Source organism: Hemicordylus capensis, chromosome 3 (assembly GCF_027244095.1).
Source record: "Hemicordylus capensis ecotype Gifberg chromosome 3, rHemCap1.1.pri, whole genome shotgun sequence".
In the NCBI taxonomy this organism is placed as follows: domain Eukaryota; kingdom Metazoa; phylum Chordata; class Lepidosauria; order Squamata; family Cordylidae; genus Hemicordylus; species Hemicordylus capensis.
In genome coordinates, this window is record NC_069659.1 from 204,987,419 (window position 1) to 205,000,099 (window position 12,681).

The window sequence follows — 12,681 nt, forward strand, 5'->3', positions numbered from 1 at the left end:
CATGAGTTTCTGCTATGTAAGTAGGTGGTCATATGTCAGCATTCTTCAGTCTGTCAGAATGCTGTTATCATTCCCTTGTTACTAGGCCAATGGGAGAGACTCTTATTTCCCGCCCCCCCCCCCGCCAAGGAACTAAAAGTGGCAACATTCTAACTCACTGGATCTCCACTGTACTGTACATAATCTAATAAAAGGGATCCCAGCACTCTTGATTGCTGACACCCCCTTGCCCCCTTACACAACCACCTCAGGATGCAACTTTACAAAGACTATGTATTAAATGTCTGGTGGATGGGGAGCTGAGGAAAAGAGCTAGGGAGATGCATATATAAACAAATTTCAACTGAAATGTACACAGAACAAAATGGAGTGCTACTTTGTAATAGGTCTGCTAGATGCTGGTAAGCGGGAGGATGGTTGATTGTTCACCCCATCCTAGAAGTGTTAAGTCTAACTTTGGAGGGGTGTTCTTGCTGATCTCTGGCTCTGACTAAGTTTCCTTCCATGACTGGCATCACACTCCTGGGACCCAATGGATTCTGGCCCAGAACAGGATACTTGTAGGTTATATTTCTTCCAAATCATAAAGGGCTAAAACACAGATCCCACCGTGCCTGGTCTCAACTAGCCCCATGACCTTAATCTTCACCACTGCCACCACATAGACTTTTGTATTTTTTTCTCTGGCTGGGTTTACTAAAACAGCCTTCCAAACCTCTGTCTAGGTAGGTAGGTAAGTTAGGTAGGATGAAAACGCATCTAAGCATGAGGTGGGGAAACAGTCAGAAGCTACAAGTGTTTAACTTCAAAACAAGAAAACTTTAAAATAATTCAATTCAAAACAGTAGTAATTTTTGGAAAATTTAGTACAAAACAGCAACCATATAAGCACAAGGTATAAATAAAATATGACAACACATCTAATCTATCCTGCACTAATACTGGGCCCAAACTCAGTATCCTAACCAAGAGTTCTCTTGCAACTACCCTTAGTCAGCCTGGCTTGTTGCTTGCTCAGCCTCAGGTCCTGCTCTTCTTTTTTTTTTTTTAAACTTCCTTCCCAGTTCTGGGGGTTCAATCCCAGACTGTTCCTTTAGCTGCTTTGAGCATGATTAAGCTCTCCAGTGAGTCTCACTCTTCCAGTGATTTCTCAGCTTTCTTTCCAGAAGCTCTTCTCAGTACTTCTTTCCAATGCTAGCTGGGATTCTCTCTTCTTCGGACAGCACCTTGCACTAAAGCTCTTCTGAGGGAAGCCTCCTTATATTCTCCTTTTCCCCTCCAATTTTTTCAAACTAATCAAGACAGCTCAAGTTCCCTCCATTGTTTTAAAACACATCCAATCAAATCAAGCCTTTCTTTCCTCCAAAATTAAACCAGTACAATTCTTCTCCTTCTGAAACCAAACTGTAGAACAGGAGCTATGAACCTTTTACCCCTGCACAGCTTTTTAACATAGGGAGTAAGCAAAGCAATTGCAATACAGAAATCTTATATACAAAAAGGGGAGGTTCAGATCCCATTCCTTCACACCAGTCATCCCTCAGAATGGCAAGGCAAGGTCTTAGATGATCTGTTCCATGTTTGTGTTGGAGAGCTTAGCTGAAACTAGCTTTTCCTGACTTGTTTTCCTCAGAGGAGGTATGTTGTGAAGGCTGAATTAGTAAGCATGCTTTAAGACAGGTGTAAGAGAGACAGATTATGCAGAGGAAGTATTTCCCAAATTCATAATTATCCTACCAGACCTGGGCCCAAGAAAACATGTTATCATTCCATCTCCTTCTGGAAAAAATATTTTACCATTTCCCACCTTCATGCCTCAAGGCTTCCAGGAAGAGTCTAGAAAACTTAGATTTTCCTGAGGCTACCCCAGTGGTGGACCCTGTTACAAGACTATCTTCCATATTTTGTTTTAAAGACAAATTGGAAACTTGAAGTGATCTAGCAATAATGTCTATTAGAGAATAATAGGGGCTCTCAAGTCACCCAAAGCAGGAAAAAGGTACTCCTTCCATGAGCTGGGTATGTTGCAGTAATAGCTGAGAGTAAAGTAACCATCACTAAATTGGACTGATGCTGATGAAGGGAGAAAATAGTGAAGGGAAGAATTTTCTTGAGGAGTCCAACCTCAATCCACTCCTCAATTAGGGAAGAGTGGAGACCTACCAAGTAAATAAATTAAACTAGTAACAGCCCACCAAAAAAGTTTTCTGCTTTGTTAATCTGTTGTCAAAGTCAGCACATGTAACCAGAGCTGCCAGGAAGCACTCCGCTGTTCATAACTCCATGGCTAAAGCAGAGTTTTTGCCTGCTGGGCTTGTTGATATCTTTGAGGCAAAAGGGAACAAATATTTACTAGAACCAGAATGATTTACTAATCAGATTTCCATCTAGGAAACAATCTCTCTTTACAGACGGTACAACCAGAAAGCCTTCTCCTAACTCCCTAGTGGACCATGAAAAAAGCTCACTACTTCCCAACACTCAGAAGAGGTAATGCTTAAGGAGCATCCACACAGTGCTAGTCCTGGTGCTGCTTCACACTTCCCCCCCGACAAGTGCAGGTGGAATGCAAATATTTTTCAGAGCTCATCCATGTTCCAGAAGTGCTATTTTAGGGCAGAAATGCATTGCTTCACCATCAGTAAAGTGCTTTCTCTCTAATAGAGTGCTTCCAAAGTGTGTGCAAGATTTGAAAGATATTTGTGCTCTTGCTCAAGAGTGCAAAGCTGCCTGCTCTTTGCGGGAAGCATAGAGCAGCACAAGGACTAGTGCTGCATGGACACTCTTGTCAGGAGTGGCCGCATTAGGCTGCTCTGGATGTCAGCCACTGTCTATAATTCCACCTGGGTGTATATCTGGATCCCAACCAGAATGGTGTTCCTCTCCCCAGAGAGGGAGCTAAAAGGTTTGGGCAAGTCAGTACAGCCCAATGATCCAGGATTGTCAATGTGCAACTGATGGATTCTGTAGTTTCCTGTATGGAATCAGCACAATGGGCCAGATTCCAGGGAAGATCTCCAATAGGTTTGATTTACCATTTCAGGACCCTATAGCCAAATGGACACCTGTGTCTACCTTCTAAGGTAGATTGTTCCCTGAACTGGGAGAACTCACCACTCAACCTCCAGAAAGGCAGGTCAATCCACTAACTAGAGAGTATCTTGGCTATTGCAAACATCAACCCCTTGAACTGAGAAGCTCAGAGACCATGATCGGTAAAGGAGTCCTTACAGAGCATAAATGCACTAGGACTTGGACCTATTCAGCCTCTCTGTCAGAAATAGTTCTTAAAGGTCCAAGGGCTCCACATTATGAACAGATAACATTACAGCCAAAGACAACTAGAACTGCTGGGGTCATGGGATTTGATTCTCTCCCCAAAAGACCACAGTACTGATGGCCTAAGCAGGGTGGATTTGATTTAAATCAAACTGATTTAAATCACGATTTAAATAATGATTTAAATCACTAGCAGGGTGGATAAAAATCAAAAAAATCCAATTTAAATTAAAAAAATCCAATTTAAATAAAAAAATCCAATTTTTTGATTTAAATTGGATTTTTTTGATTTTTATCCACCCTGCTAGTGATTTAAATTGTGATTTAAATCAGTTTGATTTAAATCAAATCTACCCTGGCCTAGACAGAAATTTACCTTCTGACTTTGGAAAGCTATAAGACCTTTTCCAGGCATCCAACAAGAGCAGCACCAGTGTTCAACAGGTCTATTGTGGGACTTCCTCCTCTACTGCTTATACACCCATTTTTGTAGGTCTGCATTGGCCCAGACTCCTGTGATTCTCAGTTTTGATGATGCTCTCAACACTGAATCATGGGCATCTGCCAAAAATGTCTCCTGTCCCAAGATGGTCCAGCTGTAGCTCAGCCTAGCAACTTAGAGGCTATGAAAGTCTCTTTAGCTAAAAATTGTTACTTGTAAAGGGAGCATCATGCAGACAACCCACCCTCAACCTGTGGAGTAACACAGAAAGCTTTCTTGTCATGGTTCAGTTTTCAACAAAAGCAAAAATAGCAGACAATCCTGAATTCCTTCAGGGTACATTTTGCAAGAGCTCTGCACTAACCCCCTGAAATTTCACGATTCTTCCTTTGCCAGCATACCAGATTTTGGAAAAGGGAAGTCCTTATCCAATCTCTGGATATCATAAATTATCTTCAAAGGATCTAAACATTGCTATCCACCAGCCTTGCTTTGTAGGCACCTGTGACCACAACTCCTTTAAAAGAAATATATTTAAAAACTACCTTCAATTCAGTGAGAAGGGTATCAGAGTTAAAAGATTAAAAAGTACATTAAAAAGAAAAAAAGCACTGAGACCAAGATGTCACTTGTTCTGAAATGAACTTTGAAATTTCTGAAAAATGCAGGAAAATCTTCCTTGTGCCCATATCCATTTCAAGGTCCATTTCAAGGAAAAAAGAAAGGCATGAGTGAGATATGCATATGGTGCCTTATTTTTACACTGACCACATAACTCAATTCAGAAAATGGGAGATGTTGTATGAGTTTTTCCCAACATTCTTTCCTTGGATGAAAAAAAATGGCAGTAAGATTACATTATACTGTATGAAGAAGGGAAAAGTAGAACCTCAGATGTGCTTGGGGACAGAAGATATTTATTAATTGGTGCACATATGCCCAATGCATTTTGGTGTCGGTTTTCTCAAGGTCCCTGGAAAACAATAAACTACCTCAGTTTGCCTCACAATGCAACTGACTCTGGAGGCATGGCTAGCACCCCCTGCGAGACAGGACAGAAACCATGTCACATTTGCAGGAGAGAAACCATCTCATCTTCCTTCCTGTTCTTTACATGGAGCAAAGTAAAAAATGGCTTTGCTCCCACTATTTATTTATTTAACTAACAAATTTCTATACCACCCAAAACATGCTATCTAAAGCTTGCCAAAACCGTGTCTGGGTGGTTTACAATACAAACATGATTAAAACAAAATTTAAACATTAAAAAAATTTAAAACTTAAAACAAAGTTAGAAGTATTAAAACAGTAAATCTAATTAAAAGCCTGGGTGAACAAATGTGTCTTGGTTGCCTCTTTAAAAGTTGTCAGAGATGGGGAGACTCTTATTCAACAGAGAGTACATTCCAAAGCCTCGGGGCAGTAACAGAGAAGGCCCGTCCCTGAGTGGCCTCCAGACGAGCTGGTGGCAACTATAGATGAACCTCTCCAGATGATCTTAATGGGCAGTGGGAATCATGGCGAAGAAGATATTCTTTTAAATACTCAGGGCCTAAGCTATTTAGAGCTTTATAGGTTATAACCAGCACCTTGTATTTTGCCCAGAAACTTATCAGTAGCCAGTGTAGTTCTTTCAGTACAAGTGTAATATGGTCTCTCTGAGATGACCCAGAGACCAACCTGGCTGCCGCATTCTGCACCAACTGCAGTTTCTGGACTGCCCCCAAAAGGAGCAGGTGCACAGCTTGGGAGTACTCCTGGACTCAGGCCTCACCCTGGTATCTCAGGTGGAGGCCATGGCCAGGAGTGCTTTCTATCAGCTTCGGCTGATTCAACAGCTGCACCCATTCCTCGAAGAGGATGACCTCAAAACAGTGGTTTATCAGCTGGTAACCTCCCGTCTTGACTACTGTAATGCACTCTATGTGGGGCTGCCTTTGTACGTAGTCTGGAAACTTCAGTTAGTTCAGAATGTGGCAGCCAGATTGGTCTCTGGGGCAACCCGGAGAGACCGTATTATGCCTGTCCTGAAACAGTTACACTGGCTGCCAATATGTTTCCGGGCAAAATACAAAGTGCTGGTTATTACATTTAAAGTCCTGAATGGCTTAGGTACAAATTATCTAAGAGAGTGCCTTCTTCTACATGATCCCTACCGCATGTTAAGGTCATCTGAGGAGGTCCATCTCCAGTTGCCACTGGTTTGTCTGGTGGTGACGCAGAGGTGGGCCTTCTCTGTAGCTGCTCCTGGGCTGTGGAATGCACTCCCGGCAGAAATTTGTAATTGGAGATCATTGCTGTCCTTCAGGAGAGCCCTTAAAACCTATCTGTTTGGCCTGGCCTTCCAGGGTTTTAAATGGTTAACTGTTTTACATTGTTTTAAATTGTTGCCCTGATTTCCAGGATTTTTAGCTGCTTAATTAGCTTGATTTTAATTGTTAATTTGTTTTAATTGTTTTTATCATGCTGTAAATCGCCCTGAGCCATTTTGGAAGGGCGGTATACAAATCAATCAATCAATCAATCAAATAAATAAAACAAAAAGCCAGCCCCACATAGAGTTCATTGCAGTTGTCAATTCTGGAGGTTACCAGCATATGTATCTCTGTTTTGAGGTAATTTATCTGAAGAAAGAGATGCTGCTGGCGTATCCCCTGGAGCTTATAGAAGGCACCTCTGGCCGCCTCCTCAGCCTGGAGCACTAGAGAGAGGTTTGGTTCAAGAAACTCTCTGAGACTGCGTACTGGAGTTTGGGGTGAGTTCAAGGGAAAAGGAGGAGCTTTTTGGCTTCGGAAAGACTTAGACAGGGAATAGTGTGATAGCTAGCCTGCGTTAGACTATTTTCTTTCTTTTTGTGCTATGCAAATCCTTACAACTGGTTTATTGTGTTTTTATTTGTAATGTAACAAATCAAGGCAAACTGAGCCAATGCCCTTTTCCAACTAGGGCATTGTAAAAGTCTCTGTAAACTCTCAAGGGGGAGTTTTGTATTTTCTTTGCATTTATGTTCTTTGCAACTAGGTAACCATGACATTTAAATTGTGCTGCCCCAATATCATCTGAGGGTGGTTTTTGAAGTATTCTTGTAGTTACTAAGTGTTCCCTTTTCCCTGTAACTTAAAGCTGAGAGAGCCTCAGACTGAAGCAGTCTGTAGTATTTTGAATAAAGTTTTTCTCTTTTTGTTCTTTGGACTTTACCTGCCTCTGAGTGGATCTTTAGTGTAGTGGGATGCCAGCATGGCGTAGTGGTTAGAGTGCTGGACTAGAACCAGGGAGACCCGAGTTCAAATCCCCATTCAGCCATGAAACTAGCTGGGTGACTCTGGGCCAGTCACTTCTCTCTCAGCCTAACCTACTTCACAGGGTTGTTGTGAAAGAGAAACTCAAGTATGTAGTACACCGCTCTGGGCTCCTTGGAGGAAGAGTAGAATATAAATAATGTCGTCATCATCATCATCATCATCATCATCATCATCACCACCACCACCATCTTTAACTCGGGAAAAAGGAGTTTTACTCTGGTGCAAACATGTTTCAATGTCAATTGTTCAGCATTTTTCTTTCCCCCACATGGGCTTGCCTTGAGACAAAGGCTGGGCTGAAATCTGCTATTTGCTATAGCCTCAATTTCTTATCCCTCATCCAGCCCATTACTGTCTCTAGGCAGGCACTTAGCATAGTTATGCGTTCTCCCATTGATCTTGACATGGAGAAATAGGTTTGGGTGTCATCAGCATACTTATAGCACCCTGTACCAAATCGCCTGATGATCTCTCACAGTGATTTCATGTAGATGTTAAACAACATCAGAAACATTATGGAGCCCTGAAGGAAACCATATGAAATTTCAGATTTTGAAGATGAACAGTCTCCAAGGGACACCATCTGGAACTTGCCCAAGAGGTAGGAGCTAGACAACTGCAACACAGTGCCTCCCACCCCCAACCCCCTCAGATGCTCCAGAGGCATACTATGGTCAATCTATTATATTAATTCTCCTGGATGTGCCTTGGAATGTGCATCCCGGTACCCAGAAGATTGGCTGGGCAGTGGAGGCTCCTGATTGGCTGAGGTGCACCCAGGAGAATTGGCTGGCCGGGCGGCCACGGAGGCAAGGCAGTGGCGGCCACGGCAGTGGTTGCAGCGGGCCTGGCCGCAGAGGCGCAGCGGAGGCGCAGTGGCAGCGGCGGGCCCAGCCGCGGAGGCGCGGTGGTGGCGGGCCCGGCTGCGGAGGCGAGGCGGCGGGCCTGGCCGCAGTGGCGGCACTTGGCTCGGCAGCCTGGCCCTGGCCAGAGACTGGGGCAGGTGGTGGTGGGGGGAGAGGTAGCCGGCCCCAAAGAGTGCACAGATGCTCTGTGTGGGGATCGGCTAGTTGTATCAAAAGCCCCCAAGAGATACAAAAGGACCAACAGACTCACATTCCCTCTGTTGATTCCCAATTGGAGATCATCTGTCAGGCTGACCAAGGCAGTCTCCACCCCATAGCCCACCTGAAAGCCAGTCTGAAATGGATCTTGATAATCAGTTTCCTTCAAGACTGCCTGGAGCTGGGAGGCCACAACTCTCTCAATTATATTGTTAGATCTTTTAGATTGTGAGCCCTTTGGGGATAGGGATCCATCTTATTTATTTATTATTTCTCTGTGTAAACCACCCTGAGCCATTTTGGAAGGGCGGTATAGAAATCGAATTAACAACAACAACAACCTTGCCCAACCACCGAAGGTAGGAGACAGGCCTAGAGTGCTTAACTCTGAGGAATCCAATACAGACTTCTTTAGAAGAAGTCTAATAATTGTCTCCTTAAGGCAAGGAGTCATCCTGTCCTCCCTCAGATAAGCATTTATAATCTACCAGGCCTTCTACAACAGCCAGATAGTATAAGCCATGTCAGGCAAGGATCAGGATAACAGCTTGTCCACATCCTCAGGAGTCACTAATAATAATAGAATAATAATAATTCAATTTCTATACCGCCCTTCCAAAAATGGCTCAGGGCGGTTTACACCAAGAAATAACAAACAAATAAATAAGATGGAACCCTGTCCCCAGAGGGCTCACATTCTAAAAAGAAACATAAGATAAGACTACTGCTTTTGCAGAAAGTGCCAACATCACCTTGCTTCTGCCTCCCGTAAAAACCCAATGGGAGGGGAAGAGACTGCCTTAACCCTACCTTTTTCTCTCTTCTTGGGAAGAAAGGGGGAGGTGTCACTTTTATTACATCCCATTAGGTTTTTTTGGCATGAGGTAGCAGTGAGCCATGGCTGAACACTTTCTGCAAAAGCCTAACTTGCAGAAAATAGTCTAGCTACCCTTTCCTCCCTACTCCCTTATGAGAAAAGAAATGTGGTTTTCAACTTCTGTCCCTGTGGGACTCTCTTCCAAAGGAGACCTGCCTGACTGAAATGCTTGCTGTTTTCAAGTGCCAGGTTAAAATCTGACTCTTCAGGGAAGAGTTCATGGTTGATTAATCCTGCTTTTGGGAACATAGGAAACAGCCCTTATACTGAACAAGTCCATCTAGCTCCACATTGTCTATACTGACAGCTCCTCAAGGTTTCCCAGTTCTACCTGGAGATGCTGGGGATTGAACCTAGGATTGTGTGTATGCAAAGCAGATGCTCTACCAGTGAGTTACAGCCTCATCCCCTTTTATATTCTCTGATCTATTTGTTGTGGATGGTCATTTGCTTTGTTTGTCTTTCTGCTGGTTTAATTGCGTTACTGCCTAATGCTGCTGTGCATGTTTTTGGTTTTAATTTTTGAGCTGTTTTGCATTTATGTAAGGAACAGTGGGATAAAAGTTTTTAAAATAAAAAAATTACATTGTGCTTCTTTCTCACACACACCACGAGCAGCTGCTGTGACTCACTGCTGCTTCCTGCCAAACCCAACAGGAGGGGGAAGAGATTGCCCCTTCTTCCTTCCATTGGAAAGATAGGGTAGGAGGCATGCTTTCACTTCTTTCCAGTTGTGTCCAACTGGTGGTAGGAATAACTACCTTTATTTCCTTCCAGGGAGAATGGGAGAGGAAGAGATAACTTCTCCCCTGTGAACAGAGTTCTTGGTAGAAGCTCGTGGCACTCACTACTAGCAAGGAGACAAGTGGGTTTATAGAATACTGCCATGTAACCTTTTTACAGATCCCTTTGTCTTGAATAAAATTGGCATGCTTGTGCTTTGCTGCAATTCCTCCCTCTCTAGTGGTGCATAGAATCATTGGACAGGAATAAACTCAAAGGTCATGTAGTCTGGCCAAAGAGAACCAAATCCAATCCATAAAGAAAAACTATCTCCTATCTGATTGTACTATCAAACTTTAATCGTGGTGGTAAAAACATTGACCACAGGTTTATTTTTACTAAAGAAAACCGTGTTTGGGCTGTTAGATACTGATATATTCCATATTTGGAAACATCTTGCTGTTTGGGATTTTCTGTGCAAAGCTCTGTCTATGCCTGAGTTTCTGCTTTATAATAGTGTCAGCTTCTATAATGGAGCTTGTTCCACACATGAGGGAGTCTGCTCGTTTGGCAAGATACCATTTCAGGCCCTGGAATATTCTCTGGGGAACAAAGAGGACCCAAAGAATACAGAATATTGTCAATGCTGCCTGATATACATATATCAGGTAGATACATATATTACCACCAAGAGATACATTCATAAATATGATACGTCCCCATACCCAGAAGTAGGATCAACAATACTCAAAAGAACAGGTTAACACATGTGGCACATTATAATTGTAGAATTGGAGCAAGAAAGATGCACCATGGATAAGATGTCTGGGCTAAGGTAAGTCAGTCAAGTTGTGTACTGTCTGTAACACAAGGTGAAATTATCACAAAACAGAAGGCAAAATCTTCTCTGGGCATGCAGAGCAAACTGCACTTTTATTTGGATCCAGGCCATTGTGCCAGACCAATAGCGTCTAGGGACAAGTGAATTTCCTTTTTTAGAACATTAAACACAAATCCTGACTAATGTTCTGGGATAATACCATTCAACAACTTATCCCACTATAGTTTTACGCTAAAACATTCACTATTGAATACTATTCCACTAAAACAGATTTGTAAGAAAATAACTACTTGCAAAAAGATTCAAACTTCATGTAAGGAAATATATGTTCGTGTAGATTTTTGGACATAATATTTTATAAAGCATGTGTAGAAACATTGCATTTAAATGTTATTTTAAAAATTAATGAATGATGGAGCCCTCCCAGAAATGAGCTTTCAGCATTGTAAAGGAAATAAATATATACTTCAAAATATTGGGCATTGACAAACAGCAGGGTGAGCGGTTTGACCTGAACTGCCAGAGCTGATCTTCATGTCTTTTGGCTCTTCATTGTCAACTGGCTTGCCGTGTCTTTCAACTCTTCAGTTTCGAATCAAATTTTGTTGTAGCCCATTTAAGTGTCAGATTGGTTGCAAAGCCTGACAACATCAGGGTGCAGGATTCCTTTTGATCAGGATTTACATACAAATCATGCTTGCCTTGGAGAGTCAGCTGCTGTGATTGACACTCTTTGGGTGTGTCTCCTTAGTTAGTTAGTTACTCACCCAACCTGACCTCTGGAGATGCTTAGACTGAATTAGTATACTGAAAATGTTTATCCTGATAAATATGATGGTTAGAGAGGAAACTCTGCATGTTCTTCTGCCACTGGTTGCATGCTGGCTTCATCTAGATCAACCCCTAATCTTGATTTTGGTTTCATAATAAAAGCAGACAGTTAAGAGTGTGGGTCACAGATGTACTAGGGACTGGGCTTTAAGCTGCAAAATCCACACAAAGGATTCTGGCAGTTCACATTTTCTTGAGCTTTAAACAAAGTCTTTGGGTAACTTTAAAGGCTCTTCTGCCTGCATGACTAAACCCATTGATGGTTTAAAGAGAGAGCTGCCTTAACAAGCTTTCAGAAGAAAACTTTTCTCAAAATCTGCTCCAAATTTTTTCACATGATTTGAAAGTAAAACCCCAGGAAATACTGTCAGGAAGGCACACACTATACTCTCAATATCTTTGACATTGAAGATGCTATGCTATGTATGTTGGGTGGATGAAATATTGGATGAAATACATAGCCTGCCATTTGCACTGACCATCTGGTACTAATCTCTTTTTAAGAATTTACATATGATAGTACATACAGAAGGGCAGTGGTGGTATGGGAAACATACCCTGAAATGCTGATTTCTAAAATAAACAAAAATTGCATCTCTTTTGTAAAGGCCTGACTAGAAATGGTCTAGGCAAGTTGTGTAGAGCTGATTTCATGAAGATAATTTTTACACTTCCCTCTTAGCTTAACTGACATCAGACAGAGAGAGAGAGAGAGAGAGTCCAGATCATGCTTTATTTAATATTTGTGCTGTTTCTCTCAGCTCTTCATATCCTCTGCTTTCTTTTAAGTGCTGTTTCCTATGAAGGTTCTTTCCTTAGCTACTTTTTGAATAATTTTTATTCTTTATGGAGCAGCAAATTCTTTGTTCACTTAATCTCATTTGTGAGCTTGCAAATCTTGAACTTGTGAGCTTTCTTACATTGGATTTAGGCCAATGCAAGTAAAAGAACAGTTCAGGTGAACAAAAAGCCAGAGGAGGCCTTCAGTGCAAGGTCCACACAACTATATTTTGATTCAGTGAAAATATTAATTAAAAAATTAGGAATAACCATGAAGGAGTTTGTGCTTTGTTAAATAACTGCTCATGCATCTTTAGGAAGGCCAGTCTGGAAGTCCTCCTGCACAAGCCCCACTTAAATGAATGGCTTCTACCTTCAGACTTCTCATGTCAGAATTTCCTTGAACCTTATTTCACCAGACACTGCAAAATGCATATTAAAGTAAGTTAAGGTGTGCCATCGAGTCGGTGTTGACACCTGGTGACCACAGAGCCCTGTGGTTGTCTTTGGTAAAATACAGGAGGGCTTTATCATTGCCGCCT